Source organism: Brachyhypopomus gauderio, unplaced genomic scaffold (genome assembly GCF_052324685.1).
Source record: "Brachyhypopomus gauderio isolate BG-103 unplaced genomic scaffold, BGAUD_0.2 sc220, whole genome shotgun sequence".
Taxonomy (NCBI): domain Eukaryota; kingdom Metazoa; phylum Chordata; class Actinopteri; order Gymnotiformes; family Hypopomidae; genus Brachyhypopomus; species Brachyhypopomus gauderio.
In genome coordinates, this window is record NW_027507041.1 from 61,675 (window position 1) to 80,134 (window position 18,460).

Below are 18,460 nucleotides of genomic sequence, written 5' to 3' on the forward strand. Positions count from 1 at the left end.
TAGGATTAGAGTTTAATTACGTTGGCCTCAGATTCTGGTTAATTCCAGGCTTCTTGTGCTAACCTTGTTGTTTGTTAGCTGTTGTTGGCAGTAATTAGTTGCTGCAGGTGCACTTGCCGCCATGCTCCAAGGAGTGAATTGGGGGCGGATACATTTTTTCTCCAGCTTTGTTAGTTCTTCCTCAGCCTCGCTTCTTCTTTCCTAGCCTCGTTAGCGCAGTAGGTAGCGCGTCAGTCTCATAATCTGAAGGTCGTGAGTTCGACCCTCACACGGGGCAGCAAAAGCTTTTTGAAAAGATTGACGAGCCCCCAAAAGATGCTCAAACGCTCTTTCCTTATTCACTCGCATGCTGAGCACACCCCCTACCCTGAAAATAGTATTGGCACATGACTCTTACAGGTCATCCCTAGTTGATTCAAGCTGTGCTTTTTCTTTTGTAAATTCGCGTGTACACAGCAAGTTGTGTTGCATCCAATTCAATTCTCTCCACTGACCGTTCAGTCAATACCTTGATGGCGTCTGTATTGACACCTCTACTGAGACATCAAGCTGCCTCTTTGGAGCATGTTCGCTCCCAGATCAAATTGCAGTGTCGTGGTGCCAACACAGAATAATGGACCACGTCGGACACTTTTCACTTTTGATTCTTTTTGATTCACTTTTGATGACACGCTTTTGAATACCTGATCACCTGGAATTGGTACCAGCTTGAAGTTAATAGTGAGTAGACTTATGGAGATTCATTTATTTGAATTTTCTACTCAAGCCATTTGCAACTCAGAAGCAATGACACTTGTGCACTCATCATTGAGCTTGAGGAAGTCCAAGGAATTGATCTCTATGTTACTCTCGCTCCTCCGAACTGCGATGGCCTAGAGGTTAAGGCGTTGGACTTGAAATCCAATGGGGTTTCCCCGCGCAGGTTCGACTCCTGCTTGCAGCGTGAGTGTCTTGTTGGGAGTGTGGAAAGAGAGGGTGTGCTCTCTTCCTGCTAGCCAGTTTTAAATATGCTTCTCATGCCATTTGCAACTTTGTGCTGCCAAACTTTAGCAGTCCTAACTGATCCTGAAATAGTCCCAGGAATTGAGTTACAAATGGCTGCTTTGTCGTTACAATGTGTTGGCATGGAAATGCAGTGGGGTCTCTTGCAGCGTAGAGGATTAACTTGCCTCTCTAATGTGATTTGTGATGAGACCTTATGCCACCAGTGGGGAGAGCTTGCACTCACAGGTGCTTCATCCAAAGATCTTCATGCAACATAGCGATGTCTTGTTTCAGGTAAAAGAAAAAGTGCCACATTCTTTCATGGCTGGTCACTGGTTGCTCCGCCTTGCGCTAAAAGAGGGTCTCCCCGTCGGGGAATCGAACCCCGGTCTTCCGCGTGACAGGCGGAGATACTATCCACTATACTAACGAGGACACGTGCTGTGTCTTGCAGTGATGCTGAGTCAGGTGACGTGCACTTGTCCCCTTGATTTTAAAGTACTCTGAATCATTGTGCCTGCAAGGAGGTGGTAAAAAGAACACATTGTGGTGATATTGACTCACTGTTGCCATTCCTCTTTTACCATCGTCAGTTTGTGGACTTATGATAGGAAAAACTCAAAGAATCTTGGTGACCTACAGGTTTGATTCATCTGCCTTCCTAGTTAAGTCATGCAAACCATTTGCTGCAAAATTGGCTTTAGCTACATTGGCAATTCATTTTGTCTTTGTATTCCAGTGCATTGTACCGAACTGCAATATCCATCTTAGATCAACTGAGATTTTGCATTTCTCTCTTTCCCACATGCAAGTTCTGAATTTCTTGGCACACATTACTGCTTTGCATCTACTAAAAGCACTCCAGAGAAAGCTTCACTTCATACCTTCATGAGGTAGGTGTCGTTTGTACTTGTATTTTGGTGGTATTTTTGTTTTTTTTTTTGTTTGTGTGCGTTGTTTGTCTACTCTTGGAACATCCTGTGATTGGTTAGGGTAGGATTAGAGTTTAATTACGTTGGCCTCAGATTCTGGTTAATTCCAGGCTTCTTGTGCTAACCTTGTTGTTTGTTAGCTGTTGTTGGCAGTAATTAGTTGCTGCAGGTGCACTTGCCGCCATGCTCCAAGGAGTGAATTGGGGGCGGATACATTTTTTCTCCAGCTTTGTTAGTTCTTCCTCAGCCTCGCTTCTTCTTTCCTAGCCTCGTTAGCGCAGTAGGTAGCGCGTCAGTCTCATAATCTGAAGGTCGTGAGTTCGACCCTCACACGGGGCAGCAAAAGCTTTTTGAAAAGATTGACGAGCCCCCAAAAGATGCTCAAACGCTCTTTCCTTATTCACTCGCATGCTGAGCACACCCCCTACCTGAAAATAGTATTGGCACATGACTCTTACAGGTCATCCCTAGTTGATTCAAGCTGTGCTTTTTCTTTTGTAAATTCGCGTGTACACAGCAAGTTGTGTTGCATCCAATTCAATTCTCTCCACTGACCGTTCAGTCAATACCTTGATGGCGTCTGTATTGACACCTCTACTGAGACATCAAGCTGCCTCTTTGGAGCATGTTCGCTCCCAGATCAAATTGCAGTGTCGTGGTGCCAACACAGAATAATGGACCACGTCGGACACTTTTCACTTTTGATTCTTTTTGATTCACTTTTGATGACACGCTTTTGAATACCTGATCACCTGGAATTGGTACCAGCTTGAAGTTAATAGTGAGTAGACTTATGGAGATTCATTTATTTGAATTTTCTACTCAAGCCATTTGCAACTCAGAAGCAATGACACTTGTGCACTCATCATTGAGCTTGAGGAAGTCCAAGGAATTGATCTCTATGTTACTCTCGCTCCTCCGAACTGCGATGGCCTAGAGGTTAAGGCGTTGGACTTGAAATCCAATGGGGTTTCCCCGCGCAGGTTCGACTCCTGCTTGCAGCGTGAGTGTCTTGTTGGGAGTGTGGAAAGAGAGAGTGTGCTCTCTTCCTGCTAGCCAGTTTTAAATATGCTTCTCATGCCATTTGCAACTTTGTGCTGCCAAACTTTAGCAGTCCTAACTGATCCTGAAATAGTCCCAGGAATTGAGTTACAAATGGCTGCTTTGTCGTTACAATGTGTTGGCATGGAAATGCAGTGGGGTCTCTTGCAGCGTAGAGGATTAACTTGCCTCTCTAATGTGATTTGTGATGAGACCTTATGCCACCAGTGGGGAGAGCTTGCACTCACAGGTGCTTCATCCAAAGATCTTCATGCAACATAGCGATGTCTTGTTTCAGGTAAAAGAAAAAGTGCCACATTCTTTCATGGCTGGTCACTGGTTGCTCCGCCTTGCGCTAAAAGAGGGTCTCCCCGTCTGGGAATCGAACCCCGGTCTTCCGCGTGACAGGCGGAGATACTATCCACTATACTAACGAGGACACGTGCTGTGTCTTGCAGTGATGCTGAGTCAGGTGACGTGCACTTGTCCCCTTGATTTTAAAGTACTCTGAATCATTGTGCCTGCAAGGAGGTGGTAAAAAGAACACATTGTGGTGATATTGACTCACTGTTGCCATTCCTCTTTTACCATCGTCAGTTTGTGGACTTATGATAGGAAAAACTCAAAGAATCTTGGTGACCTACAGGTTTGATTCATCTGCCTTCCTAGTTAAGTCATGCAAACCATTTGCTGCAAAATTGGCTTTAGCTACATTGGCAATTCATTTTGTCTTTGTATTCCAGTGCATTGTACCGAACTGCAATATCCATCTTAGATCAACTGAGATTTTGCATTTCTCTCTTTCCCACATGCAAGTTCTGAATTTCTTGGCACACATTACTGCTTTGCATCTACTAAAAGCACTCCAGAGAAAGCTTCACTTCATACCTTCATGAGGTAGGTGTCGTTTGTACTTGTATTTTGGTGGTATTTTTGTTTTTTTTTTTGTTTGTGTGCGTTGTTTGTCTACTCTTGGAACATCCTGTGATTGGTTAGGGTAGGATTAGAGTTTAATTACGTTGGCCTCAGATTCTGGTTAATTCCAGGCTTCTTGTGCTAACCTTGTTGTTTGTTAGCTGTTGTTGGCAGTAATTAGTTGCTGCAGGTGCACTTGCCGCCATGCTCCAAGGAGTGAATTGGGGGCGGATACATTTTTTCTCCAGCTTTGTTAGTTCTTCCTCAGCCTCGCTTCTTCTTTCCTAGCCTCGTTAGCGCAGTAGGTAGCGCGTCAGTCTCATAATCTGAAGGTCGTGAGTTCGACCCTCACACGGGGCAGCAAAAGCTTTTTGAAAAGATTGACGAGCCCCCAAAAGATGCTCAAACGCTCTTTCCTTATTCACTCGCATGCTGAGCACACCCCCTACCTGAAAATAGTATTGGCACATGACTCTTACAGGTCATCCCTAGTTGATTCAAGCTGTGCTTTTTCTTTTGTAAATTCGCGTGTACACAGCAAGTTGTGTTGCATCCAATTCAATTCTCTCCACTGACCGTTCAGTCAATACCTTGATGGCGTCTGTATTGACACCTCTACTGAGACATCAAGCTGCCTCTTTGGAGCATGTTCGCTCCCAGATCAAATTGCAGTGTCGTGGTGCCAACACAGAATAATGGACCACGTCGGACACTTTTCACTTTTGATTCTTTTTGATTCACTTTTGATGACACGCTTTTGAATACCTGATCACCTGGAATTGGTACCAGCTTGAAGTTAATAGTGAGTAGACTTATGGAGATTCATTTATTTGAATTTTCTACTCAAGCCATTTGCAACTCAGAAGCAATGACACTTGTGCACTCATCATTGAGCTTGAGGAAGTCCAAGGAATTGATCTCTATGTTACTCTCGCTCCTCCGAACTGCGATGGCCTAGAGGTTAAGGCGTTGGACTTGAAATCCAATGGGGTTTCCCCGCGCAGGTTCGACTCCTGCTTGCAGCGTGAGTGTCTTGTTGGGAGTGTGGAAAGAGAGAGTGTGCTCTCTTCCTGCTAGCCAGTTTTAAATATGCTTCTCATGCCATTTGCAACTTTGTGCTGCCAAACTTTAGCAGTCCTAACTGATCCTGAAATAGTCCCAGGAATTGAGTTACAAATGGCTGCTTCGTCGTTACAATGTGTTGGCATGGAAATGCAGTGGGGTCTCTTGCAGCGTAGAGGATTAACTTGCCTCTCTAATGTGATTTGTGATGAGACCTTATGCCACCAGTGGGGAGAGCTTGCACTCACAGGTGCTTCATCCAAAGATCTTCATGCAACATAGCGATGTCTTGTTTCAGGTAAAAGAAAAAGTGCCACATTCTTTCATGGCTGGTCACTGGTTGCTCCGCCTTGCGCTAAAAGAGGGTCTCCCCGTCTGGGAATCGAACCCCGGTCTTCCGCGTGACAGGCGGAGATACTATCCACTATACTAACGAGGACACGTGCTGTGTCTTGCAGTGATGCTGAGTCAGGTGACGTGCACTTGTCCCCTTGATTTTAAAGTACTCTGAATCATTGTGCCTGCAAGGAGGTGGTAAAAAGAACACATTGTGGTGATATTGACTCACTGTTGCCATTCCTCTTTTACCATCGTCAGTTTGTGGACTTATGATAGGAAAAACTCAAAGAATCTTGGTGACCTACAGGTTTGATTCATCTGCCTTCCTAGTTAAGTCATGCAAACCATTTGCTGCAAAATTGGCTTTAGCTACATTGGCAATTCATTTTGTCTTTGTATTCCAGTGCATTGTACCGAACTGCAATATCCATCTTAGATCAACTGAGATTTTGCATTTCTCTCTTTCCCACATGCAAGTTCTGAATTTCTTGGCACACATTACTGCTTTGCATCTACTAAAAGCACTCCAGAGAAAGCTTCACTTCATACCTTCATGAGGTAGGTGTCGTTTGTACTTGTATTTTGGTGGTATTTTTGTTTTTTTTTTTGTTTGTGTGCGTTGTTTGTCTACTCTTGGAACATCCTGTGATTGGTTAGGGTAGGATTAGAGTTTAATTACGTTGGCCTCAGATTCTGGTTAATTCCAGGCTTCTTGTGCTAACCTTGTTGTTTGTTAGCTGTTGTTGGCAGTAATTAGTTGCTGCAGGTGCACTTGCCGCCATGCTCCAAGGAGTGAATTGGGGGCGGATACATTTTTTCTCCAGCTTTGTTAGTTCTTCCTCAGCCTCGCTTCTTCTTTCCTAGCCTCGTTAGCGCAGTAGGTAGCGCGTCAGTCTCATAATCTGAAGGTCGTGAGTTCGACCCTCACACGGGGCAGCAGAAGCTTTTTGAAAAGATTGACGAGCCCCCAAAAGATGCTCAAACGCTCTTTCCTTATTCACTCGCATGCTGAGCACACCCCCTACCCTGAAAATAGTATTGGCACATGACTCTTACAGGTCATCCCTAGTTGATTCAAGCTGTGCTTTTTCTTTTGTAAATTCGCGTGTACACAGCAAGTTGTGTTGCATCCAATTCAATTCTCTCCACTGACCGTTCAGTCAATACCTTGATGGCGTCTGTATTGACACCTCTACTGAGACATCAAGCTGCCTCTTTGGAGCATGTTTGCTCCCAGATCAAACTGCAGTGTCGTGGTGCCAACACAGAATAATGGACCACGTCGGACACTTTTCACTTTTGATTCTTTTTGATTCACTTTTGATGACACGCTTTTGAATACCTGATCACCTGGAATTGGTACCAGCTTGAAGTTAATAGTGAGTAGACTTATGGAGATTCATTTATTTGAATTTTCTTCTCAAGCCATTTGCAACTCAGAAGCAATGACACTTGTGCACTCATCATTGAGCTTGAGGAAGTCCAAGGAATTGATCTCTATGTTACTCTCGCTCCGCCGAGCTGCGATGGCCGAGAGGTTAAGGCGTTGGACTTGAAATCCAATGGGGTTTCCCCGCGCAGGTTCGACTCCTGCTTGCAGCGTGAGTGTCTTGTTGGGCGTGTGGAAAGAGAGAGTGTGCTCTCTTCCTGCTAGCCAGTTTTAAATATGCTTCTCATGCCATTTGCAACTTTGTGCTGCCAAACTTTAGCAGTCCTAACTGATCCTGAAATAGTCCCAGGAATTGAGTTACAAATGGCTGCTTTGTCGTTACAATGTGTTGGCATGGAAATGCAGTGGGGTCTCTTGCAGCGTAGAGGATTAACTTGCCTCTCTAATGTGATTTGTGATGAGACCTTATGCCACCAGTGGGGAGAGCTTGCACTCACAGGTGCTTCATCCAAAGATCTTCATGCAACATAGCGATGTCTTGTTTCAGGTAAAAGAAAAAGTGCCACATTCTTTCATGGCTGGTCACTGGTTGCTCCGCCTTGCGCTAAAAGAGGGTCTCCCCGTCGGGGAATCGAACCCCGGTCTTCCGCGTGACAGGCGGAGATACTATCCACTATACTAACGAGGACACGTGCTGTGTCTTGCAGTGATGCTGAGTCAGGTGACGTGCACTTGTCCCCTTGATTTTAAAGTACTCTGAATCATTGTGCCTGCAAGGAGGTGGTAAAAAGAACACATTGTGGTGATATTGACTCACTGTTGCCATTCCTCTTTTACCATCGTCAGTTTGTGGACTTATGATAGGAAAAACTCAAAGAATCTTGGTGACCTACAGGTTTGATTCATCTGCCTTCCTAGTTAAGTCATGCAAACCATTTGCTGCAAAATTGGCTTTAGCTACATTGGCAATTCATTTTGTCTTTGTATTCCAGTGCATTGTACCGAACTGCAATATCCATCTTAGATCAACTGAGATTTTGCATTTCTCTCTTTCCCACATGCAAGTTCTGAATTTCTTGGCACACATTACTGCTTTGCATCTACTAAAAGCACTCCAGAGAAAGCTTCACTTCATACCTTCATGAGGTAGGTGTCGTTTGTACTTGTATTTTGGTGGTATTTTTGTTTTTTTTTTGTTTGTGTGCGTTGTTTGTCTACTCTTGGAACATCCTGTGATTGGTTAGGGTAGGATTAGAGTTTAATTACGTTGGCCTCAGATTCTGGTTAATTCCAGGCTTCTTGTGCTAACCTTGTTGTTTGTTAGCTGTTGTTGGCAGTAATTAGTTGCTGCAGGTGCACTTGCCGCCATGCTCCAAGGAGTGAATTGGGGGCGGATACATTTTTTCTCCAGCTTTGTTAGTTCTTCCTCAGCCTCGCTTCTTCTTTCCTAGCCTCGTTAGCGCAGTAGGTAGCGCGTCAGTCTCATAATCTGAAGGTCGTGAGTTCGACCCTCACACGGGGTAGCAGAAGCTTTTTGAAAAGATTGACGAGCCCCCAAAAGATGCTCAAACGCTCTTTCCTTATTCACTCGCATGCTGAGCACACCCCCTACCTGAAAATAGTATTGGCACATGACTCTTACAGGTCATCCCTAGTTGATTCAAGCTGTGCTTTTTCTTTTGTAAATTCGCGTGTACACAGCAAGTTGTGTTGCATCCAATTCAATTCTCTCCACTGACCGTTCAGTCAATACCTTGATGGCGTCTGTATTGACACCTCTACTGAGACATCAAGCTGCCTCTTTGGAGCATGTTCGCTCCCAGATCAAACTGCAGTGTCGTGGTGCCAACACAGAATAATGGACCACGTCGGACACTTTTCACTTTTGATTCTTTTTGATTCACTTTTGATGACACGCTTTTGAATACCTGATCACCTGGAATTGGTACCAGCTTGAAGTTAATAGTGAGTAGACTTATGGAGATTCATTTATTTGAATTTTCTACTCAAGCCATTTGCAACTCAGAAGCAATGACACTTGTGCACTCATCATTGAGCTTGAGGAAGTCCAAGGAATTGATCTCTATGTTACTCTCGCTCCTCCGAACTGCGATGGCCTAGAGGTTAAGGCGTTGGACTTGAAATCCAATGGGGTTTCCCCGCGCAGGTTCGACTCCTGCTTGCAGCGTGAGTGTCTTGTTGGGAGTGTGGAAAGAGAGAGTGTGCTCTCTTCCTGCTAGCCAGTTTTAAATATGCTTCTCATGCCATTTGCAACTTTGTGCTGCCAAACTTTAGCAGTCCTAACTGATCCTGAAATAGTCCCAGGAATTGAGTTACAAATGGCTGCTTTGTCGTTACAATGTGTTGGCATGGAAATGCAGTGGGGTCTCTTGCAGCGTAGAGGATTAACTTGCCTCTCTAATGTGATTTGTGATGAGACCTTATGCCACCAGTGGGGAGAGCTTGCACTCACAGGTGCTTCATCCAAAGATCTTCATGCAACATAGCGATGTCTTGTTTCAGGTAAAAGAAAAAGTGCCACATTCTTTCATGGCTGGTCACTGGTTGCTCCGCCTTGCGCTAAAAGAGGGTCTCCCCGTCGGGGAATCGAACCCCGGTCTTCCGCGTGACAGGCGGAGATACTATCCACTATACTAACGAGGACACGTGCTGTGTCTTGCAGTGATGCTGAGTCAGGTGACGTGCACTTGTCCCCTTGATTTTAAAGTACTCTGAATCATTGTGCCTGCAAGGAGGTGGTAAAAAGAACACATTGTGGTGATATTGACTCACTGTTGCCATTCCTCTTTTACCATCGTCAGTTTGTGGACTTATGATAGGAAAAACTCAAAGAATCTTGGTGACCTACAGGTTTGATTCATCTGCCTTCCTAGTTAAGTCATGCAAACCATTTGCTGCAAAATTGGCTTTAGCTACATTGGCAATTCATTTTGTCTTTGTATTCCAGTGCATTGTACCGAACTGCAATATCCATCTTAGATCAACTGAGATTTTGCATTTCTCTCTTTCCCACATGCAAGTTCTGAATTTCTTGGCACACATTACTGCTTTGCATCTACTAAAAGCACTCCAGAGAAAGCTTCACTTCATACCTTCATGAGGTAGGTGTCGTTTGTACTTGTATTTTGGTGGTATTTTTGTTTTTTTTTTTGTTTGTGTGCGTTGTTTGTCTACTCTTGGAACATCCTGTGATTGGTTAGGGTAGGATTAGAGTTTAATTACGTTGGCCTCAGATTCTGGTTAATTCCAGGCTTCTTGTGCTAACCTTGTTGTTTGTTAGCTGTTGTTGGCAGTAATTAGTTGCTGCAGGTGCACTTGCCGCCATGCTCCAAGGAGTGAATTGGGGGCGGATACATTTTTTCTCCAGCTTTGTTAGTTCTTCCTCAGCCTCGCTTCTTCTTTCCTAGCCTCGTTAGCGCAGTAGGTAGCGCGTCAGTCTCATAATCTGAAGGTCGTGAGTTCGACCCTCACACGGGGCAGCAAAAGCTTTTTGAAAAGATTGACGAGCCCCCAAAAGATGCTCAAACGCTCTTTCCTTATTCACTCGCATGCTGAGCACACCCCCTACCTGAAAATAGTATTGGCACATGACTCTTACAGGTCATCCCTAGTTGATTCAAGCTGTGCTTTTTCTTTTGTAAATTCGCGTGTACACAGCAAGTTGTGTTGCATCCAATTCAATTCTCTCCACTGACCGTTCAGTCAATACCTTGATGGCGTCTGTATTGACACCTCTACTGAGACATCAAGCTGCCTCTTTGGAGCATGTTCGCTCCCAGATCAAATTGCAGTGTCGTGGTGCCAACACAGAATAATGGACCACGTCGGACACTTTTCACTTTTGATTCTTTTTGATTCACTTTTGATGACACGCTTTTGAATACCTGATCACCTGGAATTGGTACCAGCTTGAAGTTAATAGTGAGTAGACTTATGGAGATTCATTTATTTGAATTTTCTACTCAAGCCATTTGCAACTCAGAAGCAATGACACTTGTGCACTCATCATTGAGCTTGAGGAAGTCCAAGGAATTGATCTCTATGTTACTCTCGCTCCTCCGAACTGCGATGGCCTAGAGGTTAAGGCGTTGGACTTGAAATCCAATGGGGTTTCCCCGCGCAGGTTCGACTCCTGCTTGCAGCGTGAGTGTCTTGTTGGGAGTGTGGAAAGAGAGAGTGTGCTCTCTTCCTGCTAGCCAGTTTTAAATATGCTTCTCATGCCATTTGCAACTTTGTGCTGCCAAACTTTAGCAGTCCTAACTGATCCTGAAATAGTCCCAGGAATTGAGTTACAAATGGCTGCTTCGTCGTTACAATGTGTTGGCATGGAAATGCAGTGGGGTCTCTTGCAGCGTAGAGGATTAACTTGCCTCTCTAATGTGATTTGTGATGAGACCTTATGCCACCAGTGGGGAGAGCTTGCACTCACAGGTGCTTCATCCAAAGATCTTCATGCAACATAGCGATGTCTTGTTTCAGGTAAAAGAAAAAGTGCCACATTCTTTCATGGCTGGTCACTGGTTGCTCCGCCTTGCGCTAAAAGAGGGTCTCCCCGTCTGGGAATCGAACCCCGGTCTTCCGCGTGACAGGCGGAGATACTATCCACTATACTAACGAGGACACGTGCTGTGTCTTGCAGTGATGCTGAGTCAGGTGACGTGCACTTGTCCCCTTGATTTTAAAGTACTCTGAATCATTGTGCCTGCAAGGAGGTGGTAAAAAGAACACATTGTGGTGATATTGACTCACTGTTGCCATTCCTCTTTTACCATCGTCAGTTTGTGGACTTATGATAGGAAAAACTCAAAGAATCTTGGTGACCTACAGGTTTGATTCATCTGCCTTCCTAGTTAAGTCATGCAAACCATTTGCTGCAAAATTGGCTTTAGCTACATTGGCAATTCATTTTGTCTTTGTATTCCAGTGCATTGTACCGAACTGCAATATCCATCTTAGATCAACTGAGATTTTGCATTTCTCTCTTTCCCACATGCAAGTTCTGAATTTCTTGGCACACATTACTGCTTTGCATCTACTAAAAGCACTCCAGAGAAAGCTTCACTTCATACCTTCATGAGGTAGGTGTCGTTTGTACTTGTATTTTGGTGGTATTTTTGTTTTTTTTTTTGTTTGTGTGCGTTGTTTGTCTACTCTTGGAACATCCTGTGATTGGTTAGGGTAGGATTAGAGTTTAATTACGTTGGCCTCAGATTCTGGTTAATTCCAGGCTTCTTGTGCTAACCTTGTTGTTTGTTAGCTGTTGTTGGCAGTAATTAGTTGCTGCAGGTGCACTTGCCGCCATGCTCCAAGGAGTGAATTGGGGGCGGATACATTTTTTCTCCAGCTTTGTTAGTTCTTCCTCAGCCTCGCTTCTTCTTTCCTAGCCTCGTTAGCGCAGTAGGTAGCGCGTCAGTCTCATAATCTGAAGGTCGTGAGTTCGACCCTCACACGGGGCAGCAAAAGCTTTTTGAAAAGATTGACGAGCCCCCAAAAGATGCTCAAACGCTCTTTCCTTATTCACTCGCATGCTGAGCACACCCCCTACCTGAAAATAGTATTGGCACATGACTCTTACAGGTCATCCCTAGTTGATTCAAGCTGTGCTTTTTCTTTTGTAAATTCGCGTGTACACAGCAAGTTGTGTTGCATCCAATTCAATTCTCTCCACTGACCGTTCAGTCAATACCTTGATGGCGTCTGTATTGACACCTCTACTGAGACATCAAGCTGCCTCTTTGGAGCATGTTCGCTCCCAGATCAAATTGCAGTGTCGTGGTGCCAACACAGAATAATGGACCACGTCGGACACTTTTCACTTTTGATTCTTTTTGATTCACTTTTGATGACACGCTTTTGAATACCTGATCACCTGGAATTGGTACCAGCTTGAAGTTAATAGTGAGTAGACTTATGGAGATTCATTTATTTGAATTTTCTACTCAAGCCATTTGCAACTCAGAAGCAATGACACTTGTGCACTCATCATTGAGCTTGAGGAAGTCCAAGGAATTGATCTCTATGTTACTCTCGCTCCTCCAAACTGCGATGGCCTAGAGGTTAAGGCGTTGGACTTGAAATCCAATGGGGTTTCCCCGCGCAGGTTCGACTCCTGCTTGCAGCGTGAGTGTCTTGTTGGGAGTGTGGAAAGAGAGAGTGTGCTCTCTTCCTGCTAGCCAGTTTTAAATATGCTTCTCATGCCATTTGCAACTTTGTGCTGCCAAACTTTAGCAGTCCTAACTGATCCTGAAATAGTCCCAGGAATTGAGTTACAAATGGCTGCTTTGTCGTTACAATGTGTTGGCATGGAAATGCAGTGGGGTCTCTTGCAGCGTAGAGGATTAACTTGCCTCTCTAATGTGATTTGTGATGAGACCTTATGCCACCAGTGGGGAGAGCTTGCACTCACAGGTGCTTCATCCAAAGATCTTCATGCAACATAGCGATGTCTTGTTTCAGGTAAAAGAAAAAGTGCCACATTCTTTCATGGCTGGTCACTGGTTGCTCCGCCTTGCGCTAAAAGAGGGTCTCCCCGTCTGGGAATCGAACCCCGGTCTTCCGCGTGACAGGCGGAGATACTATCCACTATACTAACGAGGACACGTGCTGTGTCTTGCAGTGATGCTGAGTCAGGTGACGTGCACTTGTCCCCTTGATTTTAAAGTACTCTGAATCATTGTGCCTGCAAGGAGGTGGTAAAAAGAACACATTGTGGTGATATTGACTCACTGTTGCCATTCCTCTTTTACCATCGTCAGTTTGTGGACTTATGATAGGAAAAACTCAAAGAATCTTGGTGACCTACAGGTTTGATTCATCTGCCTTCCTAGTTAAGTCATGCAAACCATTTGCTGCAAAATTGGCTTTAGCTACATTGGCAATTCATTTTGTCTTTGTATTCCAGTGCATTGTACCGAACTGCAATATCCATCTTAGATCAACTGAGATTTTGCATTTCTCTCTTTCCCACATGCAAGTTCTGAATTTCTTGGCACACATTACTGCTTTGCATCTACTAAAAGCACTCCAGAGAAAGCTTCACTTCATACCTTCATGAGGTAGGTGTCGTTTGTACTTGTATTTTGGTGGTATTTTTGTTTTTTTTTTTGTTTGTGTGCGTTGTTTGTCTACTCTTGGAACATCCTGTGATTGGTTAGGGTAGGATTAGAGTTTAATTACGTTGGCCTCAGATTCTGGTTAATTCCAGGCTTCTTGTGCTAACCTTGTTGTTTGTTAGCTGTTGTTGGCAGTAATTAGTTGCTGCAGGTGCACTTGCCGCCATGCTCCAAGGAGTGAATTGGGGGCGGATACATTTTTTCTCCAGCTTTGTTAGTTCTTCCTCAGCCTCGCTTCTTCTTTCCTAGCCTCGTTAGCGCAGTAGGTAGCGCGTCAGTCTCATAATCTGAAGGTCGTGAGTTCGACCCTCACACGGGGCAGCAAAAGCTTTTTGAAAAGATTGACGAGCCCCCAAAAGATGCTCAAACGCTCTTTCCTTATTCACTCGCATGCTGAGCACACCCCCTACCTGAAAATAGTATTGGCACATGACTCTTACAGGTCATCCCTAGTTGATTCAAGCTGTGCTTTTTCTTTTGTAAATTCGCGTGTACACAGCAAGTTGTGTTGCATCCAATTCAATTCTCTCCACTGACCGTTCAGTCAATACCTTGATGGCGTCTGTATTGACACCTCTACTGAGACATCAAGCTGCCTCTTTGGAGCATGTTCGCTCCCAGATCAAATTGCAGTGTCGTGGTGCCAACACAGAATAATGGACCACGTCGGACACTTTTCACTTTTGATTCTTTTTGATTCACTTTTGATGACACGCTTTTGAATACCTGATCACCTGGAATTGGTACCAGCTTGAAGTTAATAGTGAGTAGACTTATGGAGATTCATTTATTTGAATTTTCTACTCAAGCCATTTGCAACTCAGAAGCAATGACACTTGTGCACTCATCATTGAGCTTGAGGAAGTCCAAGGAATTGATCTCTATGTTACTCTCGCTCCTCCGAACTGCGATGGCCTAGAGGTTAAGGCGTTGGACTTGAAATCCAATGGGGTTTCCCCGCGCAGGTTCGACTCCTGCTTGCAGCGTGAGTGTCTTGTTGGGAGTGTGGAAAGAGAGAGTGTGCTCTCTTCCTGCTAGCCAGTTTTAAATATGCTTCTCATGCCATTTGCAACTTTGTGCTGCCAAACTTTAGCAGTCCTAACTGATCCTGAAATAGTCCCAGGAATTGAGTTACAAATGGCTGCTTTGTCGTTACAATGTGTTGGCATGGAAATGCAGTGGGGTCTCTTGCAGCGTAGAGGATTAACTTGCCTCTCTAATGTGATTTGTGATGAGACCTTATGCCACCAGTGGGGAGAGCTTGCACTCACAGGTGCTTCATCCAAAGATCTTCATGCAACATAGCGATGTCTTGTTTCAGGTAAAAGAAAAAGTGCCACATTCTTTCATGGCTGGTCACTGGTTGCTCCGCCTTGCGCTAAAAGAGGGTCTCCCCGTCTGGGAATCGAACCCCGGTCTTCCGCGTGACAGGCGGAGATACTATCCACTATACTAACGAGGACACGTGCTGTGTCTTGCAGTGATGCTGAGTCAGGTGACGTGCACTTGTCCCCTTGATTTTAAAGTACTCTGAATCATTGTGCCTGCAAGGAGGTGGTAAAAAGAACACATTGTGGTGATATTGACTCACTGTTGCCATTCCTCTTTTACCATCGTCAGTTTGTGGACTTATGATAGGAAAAACTCAAAGAATCTTGGTGACCTACAGGTTTGATTCATCTGCCTTCCTAGTTAAGTCATGCAAACCATTTGCTGCAAAATTGGCTTTAGCTACATTGGCAATTCATTTTGTCTTTGTATTCCAGTGCATTGTACCGAACTGCAATATCCATCTTAGATCAACTGAGATTTTGCATTTCTCTCTTTCCCACATGCAAGTTCTGAATTTCTTGGCACACATTACTGCTTTGCATCTACTAAAAGCACTCCAGAGAAAGCTTCACTTCATACCTTCATGAGGTAGGTGTCGTTTGTACTTGTATTTTGGTGGTATTTTTGTTTTTTTTTTTTTTGTGTGCGTTGTTTGTCTACTCTTGGAACATCCTGTGATTGGTTAGGGTAGGATTAGAGTTTAATTACGTTGGCCTCAGATTCTGGTTAATTCCAGGCTTCTTGTGCTAACCTTGTTGTTTGTTAGCTGTTGTTGGCAGTAATTAGTTGCTGCAGGTGCACTTGCCGCCATGCTCCAAGGAGTGAATTGGGGGCGGATACATTTTTTCTCCAGCTTTGTTAGTTCTTCCTCAGCCTCGCTTCTTCTTTCCTAGCCTCGTTAGCGCAGTAGGTAGCGCGTCAGTCTCATAATCTGAAGGTCGTGAGTTCGACCCTCACACGGGGCAGCAGAAGCTTTTTGAAAAGATTGACGAGCCCCCAAAAGATGCTCAAACGCTCTTTCCTTATTCACTCGCATGCTGAGCACACCCCCTACCTGAAAATAGTATTGGCACATGACTCTTACAGGTCATCCCTAGTTGATTCAAGCTGTGCTTTTTCTTTTGTAAATTCGCGTGTGCACAGCAAGTTGTGTTGCATCCAATTCAATTCTCTCCACTGACCGTTCAGTCAATACCTTGATGGCGTCTGTATTGACACCTCTACTGAGACATCAAGCTGCCTCTTTGGAGCATGTTCGCTCCCAGATCAAACTGCAGTGTCGTGGTGCCAACACAGAATAATGGACCACGTCGGACACTTTTCACTTTTGATTCTTTTTGATTCACTTTTGATGACACGCTTTTGAATACCTGATCACCTGGAATTGGTACCAGCTTGAAGTTAATAGTGAGTAGACTTATGGAGATTCATTTATTTGAATTTTCTACTCAAGCCATTTGCAACTCAGAAGCAATGACACTTGTGCACTCATCATTGAGCTTGAGGAAGTCCAAGGAATTGATCTCTATGTTACTCTCGCTCCTCCGAACTGCGATGGCCTAGAGGTTAAGGCGTTGGACTTGAAATCCAATGGGGTTTCCCCGCGCAGGTTCGACTCCTGCTTGCAGCGTGAGTGTCTTGTTGGGAGTGTGGAAAGAGAGAGTGTGCTCTCTTCCTGCTAGCCAGTTTTAAATATGCTTCTCATGCCATTTGCAACTTTGTGCTGCCAAACTTTAGCAGTCCTAACTGATCCTGAAATAGTCCCAGGAATTGAGTTACAAATGGCTGCTTTGTCGTTACAATGTGTTGGCATGGAAATGCAGTGGGGTCTCTTGCAGCGTAGAGGATTAACTTGCCTCTCTAATGTGATTTGTGATGAGACCTTATGCCACCAGTGGGGAGAGCTTGCACTCACAGGTGCTTCATCCAAAGATCTTCATGCAACATAGCGATGTCTTGTTTCAGGTAAAAGAAAAAGTGCCACATTCTTTCATGGCTGGTCACTGGTTGCTCCGCCTTGCGCTAAAAGAGGGTCTCCCCGTCTGGGAATCGAACCCCGGTCTTCCGCGTGACAGGCGGAGATACTATCCACTATACTAACGAGGACACGTGCTGTGTCTTGCAGTGATGCTGAGTCAGGTGACGTGCACTTGTCCCCTTGATTTTAAAGTACTCTGAATCATTGTGCCTGCAAGGAGGTGGTAAAAAGAACACATTGTGGTGATATTGACTCACTGTTGCCATTCCTCTTTTACCATCGTCAGTTTGTGGACTTATGATAGGAAAAACTCAAAGAATCTTGGTGACCTACAGGTTTGATTCATCTGCCTTCCTAGTTAAGTCATGCAAACCATTTGCTGCAAAATTGGCTTTAGCTACATTGGCAATTCATTTTGTCTTTGTATTCCAGTGCATTGTACCGAACTGCAATATCCATCTTAGATCAACTGAGATTTTGCATTTCTCTCTTTCCCACATGCAAGTTCTGAATTTCTTGGCACACATTACTGCTTTGCATCTACTAAAAGCACTCCAGAGAAAGCTTCACTTCATACCTTCATGAGGTAGGTGTCGTTTGTACTTGTATTTTGGTGGTATTTTTGTTTTTTTTTTTGTTTGTGTGCGTTGTTTGTCTACTCTTGGAACATCCTGTGATTGGTTAGGGTAGGATTAGAGTTTAATTACGTTGGCCTCAGATTCTGGTTAATTCCAGGCTTCTTGTGCTAACCTTGTTGTTTGTTAGCTGTTGTTGGCAGTAATTAGTTGCTGCAGGTGCACTTGCCGCCATGCTCCAAGGAGTGAATTGGGGGCGGATACATTTTTTCTCCAGCTTTGTTAGTTCTTCCTCAGCCTCGCTTCTTCTTTCCTAGCCTCGTTAGCGCAGTAGGTAGCGCGTCAGTCTCATAATCTGAAGGTCGTGAGTTCGACCCTCACACGGGGCAGCAGAAGCTTTTTGAAAAGATTGACGAGCCCCCAAAAGATGCTCAAACGCTCTTTCCTTATTCACTCGCATGCTGAGCACACCCCCTACCTGAAAATAGTATTGGCACATGACTCTTACAGGTCATCCCTAGTTGATTCAAGCTGTGCTTTTTCTTTTGTAAATTCGCGTGTGCACAGCAAGTTGTGTTGCATCCAATTCAATTCTCTCCACTGACCGTTCAGTCAATACCTTGATGGCGTCTGTATTGACACCTCTACTGAGACATCAAGCTGCCTCTTTGGAGCATGTTTGCTCCCAGATCAAACTGCAGTGTCGTGGAGCCAACACAGAATAATGGACCACGTCGGACACTTTTCACTTTTGATTCTTTTTGATTCACTTTTGATGA

General features: G+C 44.5%; 22 non-coding genes across 22 annotated transcripts; 19 read left to right on the top strand and 3 right to left on the bottom strand.

Annotated features, from left to right (window-relative positions):
• Window positions 1-204: 204 nt before the first annotated feature.
• trnam-cau (transfer RNA methionine (anticodon CAU)) lies at window positions 205-277 on the top strand. Its single transcript has one exon. It is a non-coding gene; the product is annotated as a tRNA-Met (tRNA).
• A 584-nt stretch (window positions 278-861) lies between these two features.
• Window positions 862-943, top strand: trnas-uga (transfer RNA serine (anticodon UGA)). Its single transcript has one exon. It is a non-coding gene; the product is annotated as a tRNA-Ser (tRNA).
• Window positions 944-1,347: 404 nt separating this feature from the next.
• On the bottom strand, window positions 1,348-1,419 carry trnad-guc (transfer RNA aspartic acid (anticodon GUC)). The gene has a single exon. It is a non-coding gene; the product is annotated as a tRNA-Asp (tRNA).
• A 763-nt stretch (window positions 1,420-2,182) lies between these two features.
• On the top strand, window positions 2,183-2,255 carry trnam-cau (transfer RNA methionine (anticodon CAU)). The gene has a single exon. It is a non-coding gene; the product is annotated as a tRNA-Met (tRNA).
• Window positions 2,256-2,838: 583 nt separating this feature from the next.
• trnas-uga (transfer RNA serine (anticodon UGA)) lies at window positions 2,839-2,920 on the top strand. The gene has a single exon. It is a non-coding gene; the product is annotated as a tRNA-Ser (tRNA).
• Window positions 2,921-4,159: 1,239 nt separating this feature from the next.
• On the top strand, window positions 4,160-4,232 carry trnam-cau (transfer RNA methionine (anticodon CAU)). Its single transcript has one exon. It is a non-coding gene; the product is annotated as a tRNA-Met (tRNA).
• Window positions 4,233-4,815: 583 nt separating this feature from the next.
• Window positions 4,816-4,897, top strand: trnas-uga (transfer RNA serine (anticodon UGA)). Its single transcript has one exon. It is a non-coding gene; the product is annotated as a tRNA-Ser (tRNA).
• Window positions 4,898-6,136: 1,239 nt separating this feature from the next.
• On the top strand, window positions 6,137-6,209 carry trnam-cau (transfer RNA methionine (anticodon CAU)). The gene has a single exon. It is a non-coding gene; the product is annotated as a tRNA-Met (tRNA).
• A 584-nt stretch (window positions 6,210-6,793) lies between these two features.
• trnas-uga (transfer RNA serine (anticodon UGA)) lies at window positions 6,794-6,875 on the top strand. The gene has a single exon. It is a non-coding gene; the product is annotated as a tRNA-Ser (tRNA).
• Window positions 6,876-7,279: 404 nt separating this feature from the next.
• On the bottom strand, window positions 7,280-7,351 carry trnad-guc (transfer RNA aspartic acid (anticodon GUC)). Its single transcript has one exon. It is a non-coding gene; the product is annotated as a tRNA-Asp (tRNA).
• A 762-nt stretch (window positions 7,352-8,113) lies between these two features.
• On the top strand, window positions 8,114-8,186 carry trnam-cau (transfer RNA methionine (anticodon CAU)). The gene has a single exon. It is a non-coding gene; the product is annotated as a tRNA-Met (tRNA).
• A 583-nt stretch (window positions 8,187-8,769) lies between these two features.
• Window positions 8,770-8,851, top strand: trnas-uga (transfer RNA serine (anticodon UGA)). The gene has a single exon. It is a non-coding gene; the product is annotated as a tRNA-Ser (tRNA).
• A 404-nt stretch (window positions 8,852-9,255) lies between these two features.
• trnad-guc (transfer RNA aspartic acid (anticodon GUC)) lies at window positions 9,256-9,327 on the bottom strand. The gene has a single exon. It is a non-coding gene; the product is annotated as a tRNA-Asp (tRNA).
• Window positions 9,328-10,090: 763 nt separating this feature from the next.
• Window positions 10,091-10,163, top strand: trnam-cau (transfer RNA methionine (anticodon CAU)). The gene has a single exon. It is a non-coding gene; the product is annotated as a tRNA-Met (tRNA).
• A 583-nt stretch (window positions 10,164-10,746) lies between these two features.
• Window positions 10,747-10,828, top strand: trnas-uga (transfer RNA serine (anticodon UGA)). Its single transcript has one exon. It is a non-coding gene; the product is annotated as a tRNA-Ser (tRNA).
• A 1,239-nt stretch (window positions 10,829-12,067) lies between these two features.
• On the top strand, window positions 12,068-12,140 carry trnam-cau (transfer RNA methionine (anticodon CAU)). The gene has a single exon. It is a non-coding gene; the product is annotated as a tRNA-Met (tRNA).
• Window positions 12,141-12,723: 583 nt separating this feature from the next.
• trnas-uga (transfer RNA serine (anticodon UGA)) lies at window positions 12,724-12,805 on the top strand. The gene has a single exon. It is a non-coding gene; the product is annotated as a tRNA-Ser (tRNA).
• A 1,239-nt stretch (window positions 12,806-14,044) lies between these two features.
• Window positions 14,045-14,117, top strand: trnam-cau (transfer RNA methionine (anticodon CAU)). Its single transcript has one exon. It is a non-coding gene; the product is annotated as a tRNA-Met (tRNA).
• Window positions 14,118-14,700: 583 nt separating this feature from the next.
• Window positions 14,701-14,782, top strand: trnas-uga (transfer RNA serine (anticodon UGA)). Its single transcript has one exon. It is a non-coding gene; the product is annotated as a tRNA-Ser (tRNA).
• Window positions 14,783-16,020: 1,238 nt separating this feature from the next.
• On the top strand, window positions 16,021-16,093 carry trnam-cau (transfer RNA methionine (anticodon CAU)). Its single transcript has one exon. It is a non-coding gene; the product is annotated as a tRNA-Met (tRNA).
• Window positions 16,094-16,676: 583 nt separating this feature from the next.
• On the top strand, window positions 16,677-16,758 carry trnas-uga (transfer RNA serine (anticodon UGA)). Its single transcript has one exon. It is a non-coding gene; the product is annotated as a tRNA-Ser (tRNA).
• Window positions 16,759-17,997: 1,239 nt separating this feature from the next.
• trnam-cau (transfer RNA methionine (anticodon CAU)) lies at window positions 17,998-18,070 on the top strand. The gene has a single exon. It is a non-coding gene; the product is annotated as a tRNA-Met (tRNA).
• Window positions 18,071-18,460: the final 390 nt, after the last annotated feature.